This window comes from Parasteatoda tepidariorum, chromosome 2 (assembly GCF_982258835.1).
Source record: "Parasteatoda tepidariorum strain Cologne lab strain chromosome 2, Ptep-v5.0, whole genome shotgun sequence".
Classification (NCBI taxonomy): domain Eukaryota; kingdom Metazoa; phylum Arthropoda; class Arachnida; order Araneae; family Theridiidae; genus Parasteatoda; species Parasteatoda tepidariorum.
In genome coordinates, this window is record NC_141756.1 from 60,587,419 (window position 1) to 60,607,112 (window position 19,694).

General features: G+C 26.7%; 1 long non-coding RNA gene across 1 annotated transcript in view; it reads right to left on the reverse strand.

The window, feature by feature from the left end:
* LOC122270000 (uncharacterized) overlaps positions 1-19,101 on the reverse strand; it is a 38,726-nt gene extending 19,625 nt beyond the window's left edge. The window contains exon 1 of the long non-coding RNA XR_011636154.2: positions 18,955-19,101. This is a non-coding gene — a long non-coding RNA (uncharacterized LOC122270000). The remainder of the gene's footprint in view (positions 1-18,954) is intronic.
* Between the last annotated feature and the right edge of the window lie 593 nt (positions 19,102-19,694).

Sequence of the window (19,694 nt, forward strand, 5' to 3'; positions counted from 1 at the left end):
CCCCACATTTCTTACTATGTTTTATGCTTGAAACCATGTATAAAATAAACTATATACTCCTGCTATCAATAAAATCCATCGATTCAGATCTTGTCTTTTCAAAATAGATCATCCTCACTTTTATCAGAATTGTTGATTTTTTGCCGAAATTTCTCGATATTAGTTTGAAAATTGTTTCTAGAACCAAGTAACGCAATATATTTATCAATATCTTGTTTGAGATTTTCTTATTAAGATGATTTTTCTCCACTAAATATTAGTCCTTTTCTATATATCAAACAAATCAGTAGTCTTACCCAATGTAATAAATTTTTTTATATGATCTTGTGGGTAAACATGAGCTTTACTATGTTTTCCAACTATTATTAATTTTTTGATAACATCATTTCTACGAGGGTTGCTATTTATATTTCTGGCCTAATAATGAAAAAACAAATTTGTAGGATCGAAATTGGTTTTATTGTTTTTCAAAATATTCTCCATGATGATAAATACACTTTTGCATGCGTTTCAAACAATTTACAAAGCACTTTTTCCAGTCCGATTGAAGTAACTCCAAAACATGCGTTTTGAATGCATCAACCGCTTCTTCGGGGGTCGAAAATCGTTGTCCACGTAATTTATTTTTGATGTGTGGGAATAAGAAGAAGTCATTGGGTGCCAAATCAGGGCTGTACGGTGGATGACCCATCAGTTCGATCTTTCGCTCCGTCAGAAATGCATTTGTTTGAGTCGATGTGTGAGAGCTCGCATTGTCATGATGAAGAATGATTCGCCTGTTCTTCTGCTTTTTTCGAATTTCTCCGATGACTTCTGGCAAACAAATGGTCGTGTACCATTCAGAATCGACCGTCCTGCGTTGCTCTAACGCCACTGTTGCCACATGACCGTTAATGCCGAAGAAACAGGCAATCATTTGTTTCGATGTGCTTCTTCCTCGAACAACTTTTGTTGGTTTTGCCTCGTCTTGGAAGACCCATACAGTTGATTGCTGTTTTGTTTCCGGCTCATATGCATAGATCCATGATTCGTCACCTGTGTAGATGTTATACACAGCCTTTGATGTACCTTGAACGTATTTTTCCAACATTTCCTTGCACCAATCGACACGAGCCTTTTTTTGAGCGTTTGTCAGATTATGCGGGATCCAACGCGAACAAAATTTTTTTACGCTCAAATATTCATGCAATATTTTTTTGATGCTAGTCATACTAATGTCCAAAGACGCCTCTATCTCACGTGACGATCTTGCTTTATCAGTTCACGCACAGTATCGATCTTTTCTGGCACAACAACGGATTTTGGATGACCTGCACGGGATTCGTCCTGGATCGAACATCGACCACGATTAAATTCGTTATACCAATTTTTTACAGTGCTGTAGGATGGCGCTTTATCGCTGAATAAAGAATTGAGTTCATCGAAGCACTCTTGTCTTGACAATCCACGACAAAAGTTATGAAAAATAATGGCACGAGAATGTTCACGATTCAGTTCCATTTTTTGAAAGAGAAGAACTTTTCAATTTACTGTCAACAACACAAATGAAGCTATAATGGTAAATCGTCTGCTGAATTTATGTTTAAAAATGTCAAACTTTCGATTAAAATCGTCTGCGGTCGCCTAGCAACACTTACTGTTGCCGAGGCCAGAAATATAAATAGCAACCCTCGTATACAGTGTCTTTAGGGTAAAATTAATAAGGTAACATTCGCATTTTATTTTTTGCTTATAAAAGCTACAATAATTTTTTTAGAAATCAAAATACTGCATTTCAGACTTATTTACTTGCAACTATTTGCTAGCTATATAAAAAGCCAGTGTTTTTTTCATTATTGAGAAATAGATTAGGACAGGAAAAGTTTCAATGAATCAAATTCAACAGAAGTCAACTAAATTGCTGCGCTTCATTGCTCCACGAAATTTCAAACTCAGAAATGAATTTTTTTGTAAATAATCACTAAAACAGTTTTTAATAATTTCTTAAATATATACCTCTATGTTTAATGTACTAAATAGATGTACTAGATGTACAATGTTAAATGTACTAGTAGGATTTAAGCATAAATAGTTAGTAAAGGATACCAAAGTTAACGAGAAAACAAAAACTACAATTAAATTAAAAAAAATATTTTATTAAACACAAAATGACGGGCGTGCATATTTTAAACTCTACGTAATTTATGAAAGTTAATATTGGGGAACACAATTAGAATGCTAATATCAAAAAATAAAACTCGAAAATTAACTCGATTGATATTAATTTAAAACATTATATTTAAATTTTTTTAACATTAATAATAAAAGAAGCCTTTGCAAATTTAAAACTTGATTTGATGTCAAAATTATCAAAAAAATTGGCATTTAAAGTCCAAAGGTATAGCGTTTTTCTTAAAATTTTTTTATTAAATAATTGCATACCACATAAGTATATTTGCATCATACATATGTCGATATGCACATTGCTAGATAATCCGAAAACCATGCTTTAAAAATCATCATAAGTAAGTATGAATTGGTCAGTACAACAAAAAATAAAATAATTTAATTGTACTAGAAGGAATAAAGCCATAATTGGAAAGACTATTTATTTTTTTTTAAAAAAAGTAGTCGATATCTCTTTTAGCAGACACTGTAAAAAATTTCCTGATCAAATTATGGTAAAAAGTACCTGCACTCAGGGTGCCGGTACTTTATGCCTAATTTGATCCGGAATTTTTTACAGTGTACAAAATATAGGGTGGGTGATGTGGGATGTTTTTAAGCAAATGTAGTATGGTAATCGAATCGCGGTTAAGTGTCAAGGATGTTGGATGTCAAGGATGTCTCGGTAAAGGATTGGCAGCTGATTTATTAGATTTTGAAGTTATGGGTAAGACATAAGATCCCCACATATCAGAAATAAGGATTAAGTAAAAAATAACTTATCGAGCTGAAAACTTAAAATTTCTTAATAGCCAAGACATAAACTCTAGAGAAAGTCTGTGAGATAATTACATTATATAAACATAAATGGAAAGCAATGTTTATCAGCATTTCTGTGTAAAAGAAGTTATGCAAGGGATTTCTCAAATATAAATTCAGAATCAACTAAAAGCCGTTTTCTTGCTTTGGAGAAAGGGGTGTTTTTTGTTGATTGAGAACATTGACCCTTAGCATGAATAATTCAAATTGTTAATTTTTTCATTGAACAAAAATTGACATTTGTGTATGAAGTTTCATACTAAATTAAATCTAATCATTATTTATTTAAATTGCTTTTTTGCTTCTATTCCTTTTTAATATTTTTTCCAAACTTATCACTCTTTTAGTATTAATATTTAAAATGAAATATTAATTAGTTTAGAATTCTTCATAGAATAAATTATTCTTTTCTCAAAGTATTCCCTTACATAAAATGTTTGTTTTAATTTGGAGCATTGTACTAAAGTGCATATATTTTCAGTGTCTTCATACTCCCCATTTTTTTCTCTATATTAATGTAACTTATTAATGTAGCTTATTACGTTGTTAAACTGTCAATTTATAATATTTTTTTATTCAAATGTATTGGAAGGTCATTATTATTAGGTCGGCTCGTTCGTTGAGCTCCACTTCCATTATTTTGTAGTTTTTGACATTGGACGTTCTCTTGTCTGCTTAGTATACTTTATGAAGTTCGAAAACCGCCATCTTGATTGTGAGTTAAGTTCCGTTCTAAAAAGTCCTGTTCTAATCTAAGTCCCGTTCCCTGTCTAAGCCCTGTTCTAAGTCCCGTTCTAAATTTCGTGTAAAAAAAAAGATTACAAATATTTTAATTTTCTTCTAATTTTTCAGTGTAAACAAATTAAGCATATCTGTGAGACGCTAACAGTGTTCATCGTTGATGTTATTAGTCACAATATCTAAAAGAAATTTAAAATTATGGTACTAAATTTTTCAAAATTTTAACTAATTTGTAAGCGTATATTATAGAGGGAATCGTTGTATATTATAGATTATGGTTTGGTTTAAACTGCAAACTCTTCCTTATAATAGCTAAAAAAAATTTATAAAACAAACATGAATATTTTAAGCTAATTTTTAATTGAATATATTAAAAATTGCTTGAAGCAAGCTGATTTGAAAGGAATGAGTAAGGTGTTAATTTTATGAAAGTTGTTTATTCTAATTATTATATATTACTACTAATTATTATATATTATTCTTAATTATGATATATTATTCTTAATTATTGTAGATTATTCTTAATTATTTTGTATTATTAGTAATTATATATAACTATTATATTAATAATATATTTTTTAGTTATGATAAATGTAATATAATGCGTTGTAATATAGTTAATTATATTATATTGCATCCTTGTGCTCCATAAAAATCTAATCTCCTCCCAAATATTCTTAAATTTAAAATAAATAAATTTCTTATAATAATATTTTTCCTTCAGAACTTTAAATTATACTTTTATGCGCTCGATATAACAATATTTTTTGTATATTTTCAATATATTTTGTGTATTTGTATATTTTCAAATCATATAACTTCGGTTTGAGATAAATATAAAGGCAAATCAAACAATAACAAAATTATATCTTATCTTTTTATAAAAAGTCCCTCTTGGATGAATCTGTAGTAAAAATATTTCTAAAACATTCTATGAATTTCAATGTTCAAAACATTTTCCAAACTTTCAAATATTTGGTTTTGGGGCTGAGTGATAGCTTTACATAGTTTATTGGACATTTAATGAATTTTTGGTGTCGGCAATTTTGTATATTGGTGGTAATTTTAACATTTACGTTCATTGTATAGTATTTGCGAACTTCCTATTATTTCTTAAAATCATTTAAAATATCCTAGAAAAAATGTTTTCCAGATGAATGAGAAGCAAATTTTTTTTATTTTATTTCTAAAAGTTGCCAAAATTATTTTTTTTGACCTGGAATATTTATATTGAGACTTTTCTTTTCATACGAGTCATTACTGTCAAAATAATCAACATTCTAATTACAATGTAATTAATATTCGTCATTCTACTTTTGTCACTATAACAAGTGTATTGAACCTTCACAAAGCCAAATTACTGAATTTCTATTTGCCAATAATTTTTCATATTAATACAAAAACTGATTTCATTATTTTATCACTATTTTAATTTTTTCAACAACTTATTTGAAATAAAATGAAGTACAAAACCACAACCAGTTAATTCATATAGTTTCATCTGAATTTTAAAGTCAATTCAAAGATTCCCAAGGATTCTTCGTATTACGACAGAAAACTGTTACAGGAAAACTTCAATTTGCATTTAGAATTCTTATTCAGACCTCATTCCTTCCCGGTTTCCAGAAATACTCATGATTTATTATCGAATAATTTAAATTTCAAATTGAAATGCTTGGTTTTAAATTTTTTACTCTACTTCTGTCATTTTCATTAATAAGCTAAATCCAAACTAACTTAACTCAAAACTTACTCTTTTATAAAATTTATTTTTAAAGAACTACCGCCGATGTTGTAATTTCTAGGCACTGCATTTAATTTTCTTTTCATTTAAATTATGTTTCACTTTTTATATAGATTTAAATACATCAGAATTTGGCAGTAAAAAGTTTCATAATTTTTTGTTTTGATCAGTGAAAAAATTCTCAAATTTTCAAAGTTTTCTGAAAAACGCCAAAAAATATTGTGAGGCAATAACTTCTTTGAGCAATATATAATTATTAGTACGTGGGTCATTTAAAAAAAATGGCACTTTGTCCCATGACTGTAAGTAATTTTAATTACTGAAATTAAGTTCCAAATAATTTTCGAATTAATTTATCATACGTTTTTAGCAAATGTAGATTCATAGAAATTGATATTTTAAAATGTAGATACATAGATATTGATATTTACATTATGCTTTTTTATAATAAAATCTTGCCTTTTTTATAAGTCAGATGCAGCTGTATTACCATCTCCCAGCAGCCTTTTTTGCTTAATATTTGATTACAACACAACTAAACCAACTCGAAAATAATTTTAATACAGTAGCTGTGAAAATTGTGTTATATGTAATATACAGCACCGCTTATCTAATATACAGTTTCAATATTATTTTTGTATAAAAATAAAACATTTTAAATTTGTCCCAGGGTTTTTAACTGTGTTACCATAACTATTGTAGTAAATTATTTCTGTTATGAATAAAAAATGGATCCAATGGCCCTTTGTACCATTTAAAAATTGTCATTATATTCGCCGTATTGTAAGAAAATAAAGTTTTAAGGAGGTAAGAATGTTTTATGAACTTTTCCCTATATTGCTAACATAATTGTTTTACATTTATTGTTCTAATGTTAATTAGATTTTTTTTGTTGGTAGAATCAAAGTATGTTTCAAGTTTAATATAAATATTTCTTTGCAATAGAACCCATGACTAAGTAAATTGACTTGCAGTTTTTTCTTCCTTTATTACTTTTCCATGTTTAAGGTAATTTTATTTATTCACTTTTTATTTAGTATTTAATTAAACATCTACTTTATTTAAAAAATATAGATAAGTATCAATATTTGTATGACTAAAATTGATTTATTTGCTGAGCAAGAACATTTGAAATTTAGATTTATTGTCCGCTTTCCACTGTTACTTCCCCCCCTCATTTACCTACTATTTATTTAGCTTTTATATCCCTAGTTTAACAAAAAGTAATTTTAGTGGTTTACAGTGTAAGTTTGACTAAAAAAATTTTTTTTTACCTTTTCAGGTAATTTATTTATTTACTTAAAAATTTTTGAGCATTGGTAATAGAAGGTAACATATCGCAGATTCTTTGAAATGTTTTATTATTATTTTTTTTACTTTATGTTCCTTATTAAAAAGTACACCACAGTTAAAAGTTTCAAGATCAAGAAACATTCCAATTACATTCTAATTTTTATAAGTAATCATTCGAATATTTATATATTTTTTAAATATATCTAAATGTCTTTATATTTTGAAAAGGCCAGCCACGTGTAGTTGAGATAGCATACGGCTTTTTTTTTAATTTCGATTGTTATATAAATATGTCATTTGATTTTAATGACTAACAGCATAAAAAATGCGGAAAGCAAGACTTAATATAGAAAAGTTATTAAATTAAAGTTTGTAATCTACAGTTTTAGAATCTTGAAAAATAAGCATGAATAAAGAAAAAAATTTCTTTCTGTGTTAAGCAGGGGAATAAGAATACAAATGGGAAATCAACTCTGAAACTGTAACTCAATTGCCACAAATATAATCAAACTTGAATATAAGATTTCGGGGAAAAAGTACTAAGGAGAAAAACATTTCTGCAAAAAGTTTACATTAATTTATGAGACTACTTTAAAATATAGTTGATTCTAAAGTACATTTTTTAATTAAAATTTCATTTAATCGTATAATTTTGCATTCAACACATTTTGCCACATAAAGATTACGTTCTTAGATTAACCTTGATGTCAGTTTTAATTTTTTAAGACACTTTAACTTAATTAAACATGGCATAGTAAAACCTTGCTTTTTTTTTACCTTAATTAACCATAAATGCCTCCAAGCTTTTAATATGCTTTACCTTTAGAAAACTAAACAATTAATTATAGCAACTTTATTCGTTTTTCTCTCATGATATTTTTTTAAAGGTTGCATTGTCAATACTTAGCAATTTTACTTTAAAATAAAGTGTATTTAAAATTATATATCAAACAAAACTTTATGCATAAAAAAGTAAAATTATTGGTTTCCGCTTGAACCATAAAATTGTCTAAATTTACTGCGACAAAATGCCTATAAGATGTCAAATTATCTTACTGGTAAAAAATTCTTATCTAAATAATTAAATTGTGACTCTTTTAATTTGTGGTGTATTTTTCTTTAAAATAACCCTATCCAACAGCTTTAAAATGTGGCTTATTATAAAAGAATTGTTCTAAAATTGATGTATTTTCTCAGATTCCTTAAGAAATACAATAACTTACTAGTTAAGGTACGTGTTTTTAAATTCAAAAATAGTATTACACTAAGAAAAAAAAACAATTGCATAAAGCTATTTCAATAATTATAGAATTTACATTTAGTTTATTTGATTTAAAAGATTTACATACAGTGAATTTAAAATATTTTTGCAAAAATATGTTTAAACAAATTGATCAAGCTTATTAAAAACCTTTGAATTAATCGAATTTTGAACATTTGAAATATTTTTATTCAATTTACTGCTTTTTAAGCAATTGGCATAGTTAATGAATATATTTAAAACATTTACAAATATGAAATATGCATGAAGTAAAAATACTGAAAGAAAATTTTTCTGTTATAAATGTTTACACTATTTAACAACCATAAACATATTTTTGAATGAACATGCTTGTCATTTCGATATTTTGACAATAATTTCATGATTATAAGATTAGATGCGTTTATTTTTTAAATTACTCACAAAAAATTTAGGTAGTATTAGATAAAATACTAAAGACAGCATTTCCAAGTGCATAAGTTCGCTTATAGCAATAAATGAACAATTAACTGTATGCTAGTGAGGCATTATTTAAGTTGAAACTGCATCACACTGTTCTCTGAAGTAGTTATTACTTGGAAATACATATTCGATGAGCAGTTAGATGATTTAGAAATGGGTGATTTCACCATCACTTAAGGAATTCTTGAAGTATCTTAAAGGATTCATTCTATAGTTCAGTTTATTCGTGAATGTACAATTTACTCCCGAATATTTCATTCATTTACACTTATCTGAGGGGTTCAAATAAACCGTGAATATGAATTTGTCAATCCTGATGGGTGAATATTTACTTATAACTTTTAATAATGAATATTACTTATAAATTTTAATAATGAAACTATAGACGTATTAAAATTTCATTTATTTATTATGTATTTAATAAAAAAAACTATGACAAAATAATGAAAATAAAATTGATTTGGAAATGTATAAATAAGCTGTATATGAATTTGTTTGTAGAGACATAAAAATTGCACTGTGTGCAAAAAAGGAACCATCCAATATAACTTTTGATCTAATGATAGGATCTTCACGTATTCAATCTTAATGGTTCAAAGGGGTGACTTCACTACATGCTAGTTAATTGTGAAGGTGATTTTTTAAGTTACGAAATCAGACACAAGAGCACACTTTCACAGAATAATCACGTTTTTGGATTCAGATTTCTGACCCTCAGAATATAGGGGGTGGTCGCAATCTGGGAATTGTGTTACCTGTAGTTTGGGTAAAATAGCGATTCAATGTTTGAAACCCTTAATGCTAATTTTACTTCTTGCGTATTTCACTACGTCTCAAAATTTTTCTAAGCGAATCGAAAAATTTGCGCACAATTATAGAATTCGTTTATTTATAGATAATTCAATGTAAATTTGTTTTTAGTAATCATTCTTTATTTTTTATTATTTTATTTAGTAATAGTCCGAAAATTAGGAATTTTAAAGTATAAAAATATTACCTAATTTTCCAATTTAAAAAAAAAATGCAATTTTGTGCTGTAAAGTTCAAAATTTGAATGTAATTGGTCGAATAGTTCCTGAGAAATCGAATTTTAAAGAAGTCGCATATTTAAAAATTTCCATTTCTCAAGAACTGTTCGATCAATTTCGCATTTTGCCATTTAAATCTGCTTTCTTTAAAATGATGTAAAATTTGAAGACCGGAAATTCAAAATTATTTTAACTATCATTATATAAAATAATAATACATAAATTATTTTTGCAAATTATCCTTAAATACAAATTGCACAAATTATCTTCATACAAATTATACAAACTATCTTTATGCAAATTATAAAAATTATCTTTAGATAAATGAATTATAATTGTGTAATTGTCTGCAAATATTTTTTATTTCGCTTAAAAAGTTTCTGATCTGTGGTGACATACCCAAAGAGTAACATTATTTTAATAGGTTCAAATTTTGGACCGCTCTCTTAATCAAGTTTTTGGAACCATATTTCCAAGATTGCGGGTACCCCCTATATTTTGAGAGTCAGAAATCCGAAAAAAAGGTAATAGAGCCACTATATTATAAAAGATATTCACAGAAAGTCTATGTTTTTGTGTCTGATTTTGCAATTTAAAATATCATTCGCACTAAGTAAATAGTATATTTGAGATTACTCCTCAAACCATTAAGTTTGAGTCCTAGTACGTCAAGATCAGATCATTAGATAAAAAATTATCCAGAGTGGTTCATTTTATAAAATATTTTTATTTATTTATTATTTACTTATTTTTGTGAACTGTTCATGAAGCTAATTAAAACGATGCAAATTTTGAGTAAGACTTGTAAATGTTGAGTACAGCAAGTTAGACTTTTTTCTTAGAAATCAAATTTTATCACATGTTAGAAAACCAACTGAATGGAGATAATGCCCAATACAAGGAAAAGTTAAGAGCAAAATTTTCAAAAATGGCTAATTTTTAAAAGTTTAAAAGAAAACAATGCAGAAAAACTTAAAAAACATTTATTAAAAAAAATAAATGAATATGATTAGCTTTATACTAATGACAAAACTGTCTTTTTTCTTCATCAAGACAGTATAGAGACACGTGTATTAAAACAAGAAAAAATAAATAAATTTCCGGAAAATATAGCAATACGTTGAAATACAATTTTAATGGTCTTTTTTAATGTTTCCAGATAAAAATCGTTTTAAATATCCTGTATTTAGAAATAATAAAAACTAAACATACATAATGGTATTTAACTTCAATTATTTGCTTCGTTGCAAAATTTATCGTAATGAGACAGTTTTATAAAACAAACTGTTCTAAGCAAACGATTCTTTAAATAGCATTATTTTCGAAATATTTCGATTATTTGTCATTTTTAGCCTTTGTCTTATGGCAAAATCTAATACACAATAAGAACATACTTTGCAAAAAAAAAAATAGAAATAAGTTAAATTTATCTTCATGCATAAATGGAATGATTTAAAAAGTAAGCGTGAATTTACAGTTTTCTTATATTAAAACAATTTCAAGTAAACATTAAAACAATATAAGTAAATTATTTTAAAGGTTGCCTTTAACGGACTATTTTCTAATCGATTTTAACTTTCAGTCATTGTAGGAATTTTTCTCTGTTTTTGAAACTATTATGTTTTTGCATTATTTTCATATTTTATGAAGCTTTTCAAAGATTTGAAGGTTTAACAAGCGGATCTAATAATGTTGCTGCCCTTAAAGTAAAGTGGCAGAGAATAACTGTTATTTGGAAAAGATATTTAATTGCGTAGACAATTTTGTAATTCTTTTCACGGAACAAATTAGGATAATAAGCGAATTTGAATGAAACATGAGTGCTGCTGAAGGGGACACTGGACTTTGAAAACAGAAAAAAGTGCAATTTTTATTCGATCATTTTCAAATTATAACAGAATATTGTTAGCGTTAATAGAAGTCTGCGTACAACAATGCTTCCGAAAAAAAAAATTTATTGGTTTTAAAGTTATCATTGAAAGGAAAGTACGTATATATATATATATATATATATATATATATATATATATATATATATATATATATATATATATATATATATATATATATATATATATATATATATATATATATTCAACGTTCAACGAAGAATAAAACAAAGAAAAATAAAAGACATATGAAAAAGGGGGGGAAATAATAAGTAAAAAATAACAAACAACAGTTTATTAAAAATAATAATAAATAAAAAAAATTTAAAAAAAAAAATCATGAAATGTTAATTAAAAAACCGGAAAAAAAGGATATAATCTTTTCTTCAGCCCACACGATTATATCCGCAAAACAGAGTGCTTTCTGATATTGTATCAATAAAGCCAAAGCTAAATAAATTAATACAATAGTGTGAGGAGCACTCAAAAAAATTTTTAAAAAATAACAACAAATGAAATAGATCACAAAAAGTACAAATAAGTAAAAATAACATGAAAAAACAGATAATAAAATAAAATAAAAAGAAAAAACATTAAAAAGGGGGGACTATAAAGCGAGCAGCAAAAGTTCAACTTACATGGACGAATATTTTTCAAGAATGATTTAAAAATGTTTTCGCAGAAAGATTGCCAGATTACAAAATATGAAAACAAAAGATGAAAACAAAAGCGCAAATCGAGTGTAACAAGAGGGTTTTAAAGTGTCGTTCTTACTGCACTGTTGAAGTGATTTGTTATTCTGAGTTTTGATTTGTTAGTTACCAAGGATGGGCCCGAAATGGATGTGCGCAAGGTAATATTATACTGGATAATTTTAAAAATTGATCATAAATAGTTTTAGAAGATAGATGTTTATTTAAGAAAAAGTATAAAATAGAAAAGAGAAACATAAATTGCCTGTTTTGCAGATAATTTTAGCCGCGGATTTGCACGAAATGGATTAGTACATAGAAAAATTATTTAAATTATCAAAGAAAAAATTCTTTCAATAGATAATTTTGACACGGATTTGCCCGAAATGGATTTGCACATGGAAAAATTAACAAAGAAAAAACCTAAGTAGATAATTTTAGCCACGGATTTGCCCGAAATGGATTTGCACATGGAAAATTGTATAAATTAATAAAGAAATTTTTAGAAAACAATTTTATCCACGGATTTGCCCGTAATGGATTTGCACATGGAAAAACTGTATAGATTAACAAAGAAAATTATTTAGTAAAGGAATTTTTAGTAAATAATTCTAACCACGGATTTGCCCGAAATGGATTTGCACATGGAAAAATTATACAAATTAACAAAGAAATAATTTTGGCAATGGATTTACCTGAAATGGATTTGCACATGGGAAAATCATAAAAATTAACAAAAAAATGTTTAATAAATATATCCACCAAAATATACGATTAATTAAATGATTTTATATAAAATTTTATTACATTAGTTGGGTATCCATTGTTTTTTATCAGATTTTGAAAGAGTTTATCGATTTGTTTTTTGGATAAATAAATATTACTACATATTCTTTTAATTCTGTTCATTTCATTAAAAGTGGTATTTAAATAGATGCTCCTAGAAACATTAGAATTCCAAGTAACTAGTTTATTAATATTAAAATTAAAATCATTTCTTTTATCGTATAAATCAACAAAGCAGATATTTTCAACTTTCATAATACCCAAATCCAAAAAATTGAAATTAATGTTATCATCATGATTACGAAGTAAGATTAATTCCTCAGGGTATATATCACTCAATAAAACAGTAAAATCTAGGAAATTAAAGACATTTAAGTCATCAATATATCTAAAAACAAATTTAATACTAAGAGTAAAAATTTTTTCATAATAATGCAAAAATAAGTTAGCTAAGAGAGATGAATAATTAGATCCCTGTGGTATTCCATTAATTTGAAGAAAAATATCCCTTCCATTGTAAAGATAATTATTAAAAAGACAAAGATTAATCAGAATTTCCCAATAATCAAAATCGCAACAAAGGGTATTTTTAAAGGGTTTATTTATATATATATATATATATATATATATATATATATATATATATATATATATATATATATATATATATATATATATATATATATATATATATATATATATATATATATATATATATATATATATATATATATATATATTTATACACCGAAGAGCCATTACATTATGACCACCCTGCTAATAACATGTAGGACCACCTTTAACCCTCAAAACTGCTAGCACCCGCCGTGGCATTGATTCCACAAGGTGCTGATAGGTAGTCTGAGGTATCTGGTACCAAGCGCTCACCAACTGGTCCTTCAATTTCTTCACATTGCGACGGGGTAGCGTGGCAGCATGAATTTGGTTTTCCAAGTAGGACCACAAATGCTCTATTGGATTAAGGTCAGGTGAATTTGGGGGCCGAGACTTGACTTGAAAGTCACTGGAATGTTCCTCGAACCAATCCATGACGATTCGACCCTTATGACATGGTGAATTATCCTGTCGGTAAACACCATCCCCCGCAGAAAAAACTGTTGCCATGAATGGGTAAACTTGGTCTGCAACTATGTTCAAGTAGCTTACAGACGTCAGGGATTGTTCTATGAGGATTATGGGTCCTAATGGGCCCCATGAAAACATTGTTCCAGGGCGAGAAACCATGAAAACCTGGGCGAGCCCATTGTTATAGATGGAGGGTGGTCATAATGTAATGGCTCTTCGGTAAATATATATATATCTTTGCAATGATTTAAGTTTACAAATCAGTTTTAAGACAAATTACAAAAGACAATTTTTTTTAAACAAAAGTTTGTTCTTCTCGTGATTTGTGCAGTACCAATTTCAAAAAAGTTTGGTTTCCTACTTCAATTTCGGTTCGCGTCTTATCACCGGTTTTTTTTAATACTTTTTCTTAAATCTCTGTTTTTCTTGCAATTAATTTCCTTAGACAAAAATAAATAAAAAAATCTTAGATTCTCTGAATTTTATTGTTGATAATTATCGATAATTGTTGATAATTAAAAAGTTCCTTTCAAATGAATTTTAATTATTTTCAATTAAATTACCTAAAGCGTTGTTTATAGATATTTAAATAAATTTGAGTGTTTATAGCAACTGTATAAAAATATAACGTACCTAAGCATTACATTTTTATTTTATCGCATAAAATGTTTTCGATAAAAATGCTTCAATTATGCTTTAAAATATTAAAATATTAAATTTAAGTATTAAGTAATTCAAATACATTTAAAATTAAATAAGACACATCCAAGAGTACCTGAAATTTACAATACAATAATTGAACAATAAAACAAAAACTGGTGCTCAAGGGAATATTTCGAGTTATGAGAACTTTTAAAAATTCCATTACGAGAAAAAGCAACTTTGTCATCGAGAACTAATATTGATGTATAGAATTTTTATAAATTCATAATCTTATAACAAGGTAAGGAAAACTCCGATTTCAATGCGGTTTGTTGCATATTACTTATTAAACTGTGAATTTTTATAATATTAAAAAAAAAACAACAAATAATAGACTTTTTTAAGGTTTTTCTCATTATGAAAGTCCAGTGTCCCCTTATAGGTTTAATATATGAGAGTAATACAGATGATGCTTTATATTGTTTTGAGTTGGAAAACGAGTTGCCTTGTAGAGTGATTTTGATTCATCAATACATCATTACAATGCCATCAAATTGGGTATACATTATAGTCTACTCTGTTTTAAACTTCTAGAAAATAATTCCTCTACTTCTTCATAGATTGGAAAAAAGAAAATAATGTTTAGATTGAGTTCTGGATTTATTGTGTTTAAATATAACTTTAATTATTTTCTCTATGATTAAAAATTCATGAACTTGGTTGGAAAAATTATCCATATAGCTGAGGTAACTCTGCCCACTAGATTTTTTTCTATTGAAAACTACCACTAATTTCTGCAAAATTATACCCTTACATGCGCAGAAATGTAAAGTTATTTTTTAGACACTTAAAAACAAAAACATTTTCGCTTTAACAATAACAGTAGTTTAACGTTATCTATAATAAAAAATGAAGAGTTTGTCCGTGTGTGTCCCTCTGATATCTGTAAGCGTCCTGTAATTTCGTCCTGAAATTCGTCCTAGCGTCCTGAAATTTTGACAATACGTGAAAGGGTTAAATTTAGTCCCTGATAGTAAAGCTTGCTTAAAAATTTAAATTATATCGTTCAAAAGAATTTAAATTAGATAGTTTATTTAAATAATGGAATTTATTTGTTGGTTTAGAGTTATAGCTACTGATATAAATGAATGCGATTTTTAAGATAGCTTCAGTAACGTTTGCTTGCTCGTAGCCTTCATAAAACTCAATGATTAACGTAAGCGTGGAAGCATAAGTGGTTTACGTCACCAAATTAGTATTTATCAAGTAATCTGAAAACCACGTGATTATCTTTTTTATAATTATGCTTTTTAACGCATTTCTGAAAAAATAAATAATTTAAAATTTATGTACTGAAAAGCAAACTTAATGGAGAAATGATGCTAATTCATTTAAAAGATGCGTAGTAAACACGATATTACTATTGATGTCTATGATGCTAAATTAATTTTGGTAATAGATAGTTATAGCAAAAGAAAAACTTAAAAAGAAAGACTAATGGAGAAATGCTACTAATTCATTTAGGAAAAAATGCAAAATTTCCGAATTCGTTTAGGATGAACGCATATATAAAACCACTATACTATTATTGACGCCAATGGTGCTTATTTAATTTTGGTAACCTTTCGATATTTTTAATTTTGCCTCTTGATATTTTTGTAAATGGTGCGATTTTAATGTATACCAAATATACTAATATAGTTTAAATTAATTTATTTGGTGCCAAAATCTAATTTAACCGTTAATTGCACGTATTTATAAGTTGCTATTTATGAAGCAATGCAAGATAAAGTACTCTTTGGGAAGAAAAACATGGTTTATGCGAGGTAAAAGAGGCTGTACCAGTCTTACCCTAAGAAGTTTCTGTATTACTGTGGCACACATTCCAACGTTCTATTGCATAACGGTATTAAAATCAAGTCGTTGAACTAATAAGATTCATTGATGATGTTAATAAAGACCTTGAATCGAATTTTAAAGCATTTAATTGCTTGAACCTGATACATCAAAAATCTGATACATCAAAACTAGGTTTCAATTTTGTCAAAATTAACAATATCATTCCCAGAATAAAAATTATATAAAAAAATTGACTTGTTACTACAGTGTTAACTTATTTCCACAGAAAAATCCAACTTTTAAAAATTAATAAGATCTTGCAAAAGACTGGAGCACTCTACATAGAGGGACAGCTGGTGTACTCGTACTTTGATAGTCAGGAACAACCTTTGACAAATAACAAATTAATGAACAAAGCCTTTTTTTATAATATAGAAAAAGGAGAATGGGTTTACTTATATACAAGTACTGCTGTAAGAAAATTGGTTTAAATGCAAAACCTGCATCGTTATTAGTTCCATAATTTATGTGCTACGGACCAAGGTTACAAAGCTGCTGTGATTTATATTGTAAATTTATCTAAGTTGTGATTTATGCGAATATTTATATGGTTACCCATCTTCCCCATTGACCATGCTCATCTTACCCGATGAGTACTCATTTTCTTCACGTTAAAATGAAAACTTTATTTCTCATATTTTTTGGAGCCCAACAATTCGAAATAATAAACGTTGTGTAATTTAGGTAAGTTTACTGGTTCTTTTTTTGTTTTTGTTATATTTCATAAAAATTGATAAAGATATCCAAATATCGATCTTCATTAACCACCTTATTATCATTAGTATAATTATCAATCTTTTATTATAAACTATTACTTAATTTTATTATAAAAACAGCCTGGAGGCTGTTTTTATTTATTTACTAGTATGTAAAAACTCTTACTTTTTTATGCAATATTACTTAAATAACTTTTTTACATGTTTCCGAAAAGTCAAAAATATATTTTAACGAACATATATCCTATTTTCTACAAAATTCTACCAAAATGTTTTTAAATGCTTAGGAAAAAATATTTTGATGAACATTTTTTTCTAGTTGTTAAAGAAATTATAATTTGTTAAATGTCAAAAACTGAACTAAATTTGAAGCAAGTTATAACAAAGCATGAAAATAAATTTTACAGTGTTACAGGTTTATTCTTTTACTACGTGCATGCAGATTGCTTTAGATCACATAATTTATGCAAAATACCAAATTTATCTCTTACGTATTGTATCAAAATAAAAGTTTCCTTAAACTAATGTTTCAAATTTAGTTTTTTGGAAAAAAATACTGATTGCAACAACGATAATCAATACACAATATTTTTCAATCTTTAAAATTTTACGTATATTATTATTATTTACTGATTAGTGATGGTTAAATCATGTCATAATCATTATCTATTATAATAAATCTGATAAATATATGCAATAATGTTGAGAATTACGAACAAGCTCTAAGAATTTAAATCTTTCACTCACAAACATGAATTTCTTACAAACTTGTGACTATTAAAAATTTATGTGAAAATGCCCATTAACAATAGTTTAAATAATAATATGGTATTTTCATAATAATAATAACTAATATCAATATATTAAAACAACATTTTAATGATAACAGTAAATAATAAAATTAATAAAATTGAGCCCAGGCTCTAATAAAGAGGTTTTGAAGGTACCCACAGATCTACAAAAAGCAATATAACTGTGTTTGAGGAAAATGTTTATCTTTTTGTTACTTAATGTTTTATCAGACGTTTAATCTTTTAATGTTTAATCTTTTACGTATTATCAGAAAGCAAGTTTCCTCTAACTAATGTTTTAAATTTAAATTATTGAAAAAATTAATGATTGCCAAAACAGTAATCAATACATAATGTTTTAACTCTTTTAAATTTTTTCTTTTTGGTTCAATCTTTTACTCATATATATGAATTTCTTACAAACTTGTGACTTTTAAAAATTTATGTGAAAATGATCATAAACAATAGTATTAATAATAATATGGTATTATTATTATTATTAATAATAATAATGTGTTTTCAAAATTAGTTTATTGAAAAAAATAATGATTTCCAAAGCAATAATCAATACATTATATTTTAAGTCTTTTAAATTTTACGTATATCATTAATAACTGATTTGTAATCATAGTTTAAATCTATCATAATTTTTACTCATAATAATAAATTTGATGAAAATTTGCAATAATGTTGAGATAATGTCATAAATAAAAGTATTCATAATAATACGTAATTATTATTATTAATATTAATTACTATCGCTCGATTGAAAAATATTATTATGATAATAGTAAATAAAAAAATTATAAAATTGAGCAGAGGATCAATTAAAAACTTTTGAAGTTACCCATAGATTGTCAAAAAACATTATGATTGCGTTTGATGAAAATAATTTCTTTTCATAGAAAATAAATTATTAATTTTATAGCATAAAATAAATATAACATATTAATGCCTTACCTGAAACTTTTTATTTTGCTTTTATTTTTAATGGAAAAAATGAAACAGACGATTGCTTCTTAAACTTTCGTTTCTGAAGACATGATCTTGTAGGCAGATCGTCAAAAAGGAGATTCCAATGTGGGCGAGATACTATCTACTAAAGACTTTTTTTCAGGTCTTAAGAAAAGCTTATTTCAACCATAGCTCGTCATTTGATAACGCCTTCAATTTCAAAATGATGCCTTTTGATTGGTTCATAAGTTGAGAACGTTGCGTTTTGGTATCTGACGTCACAGGATCAGGAGATGTGGGAGTGGGATAGGAATATGAAGTAACCGAGGATGCTTACTTTTTCCGGAGACAGGGAGAATTTTCCATGCTCTTTCTTAGAATTTCCTGCTTTTCTTGAGAAGTTAGTTTCTTTAAAATTGAAATAATGTCTAATAAAATTTGGAGAAGTGACATTTTGTTTAAAAATGAGTTTGGCAGGTTACCGCTCCTTTGGGGTTTTAGAGCTAAATTTTTTGTTTGAAAATGGGAGAAATGTTTAGAATTTTTTTTCTATTATTTTCAGTATAGTACGTTATTATAAATAATTTTTTTTAAGTAGGTTTAAAAGTGTTTTAATAAACAATAGGTACCCATACAAAATAAGCATGATAAAATTAAAGTATATTATAAATAGGCAAATATATTAAATATTTATTAAGTTATTTCAATTGTATTATTTATTATAATATTTGTTAAATTATTGAAAT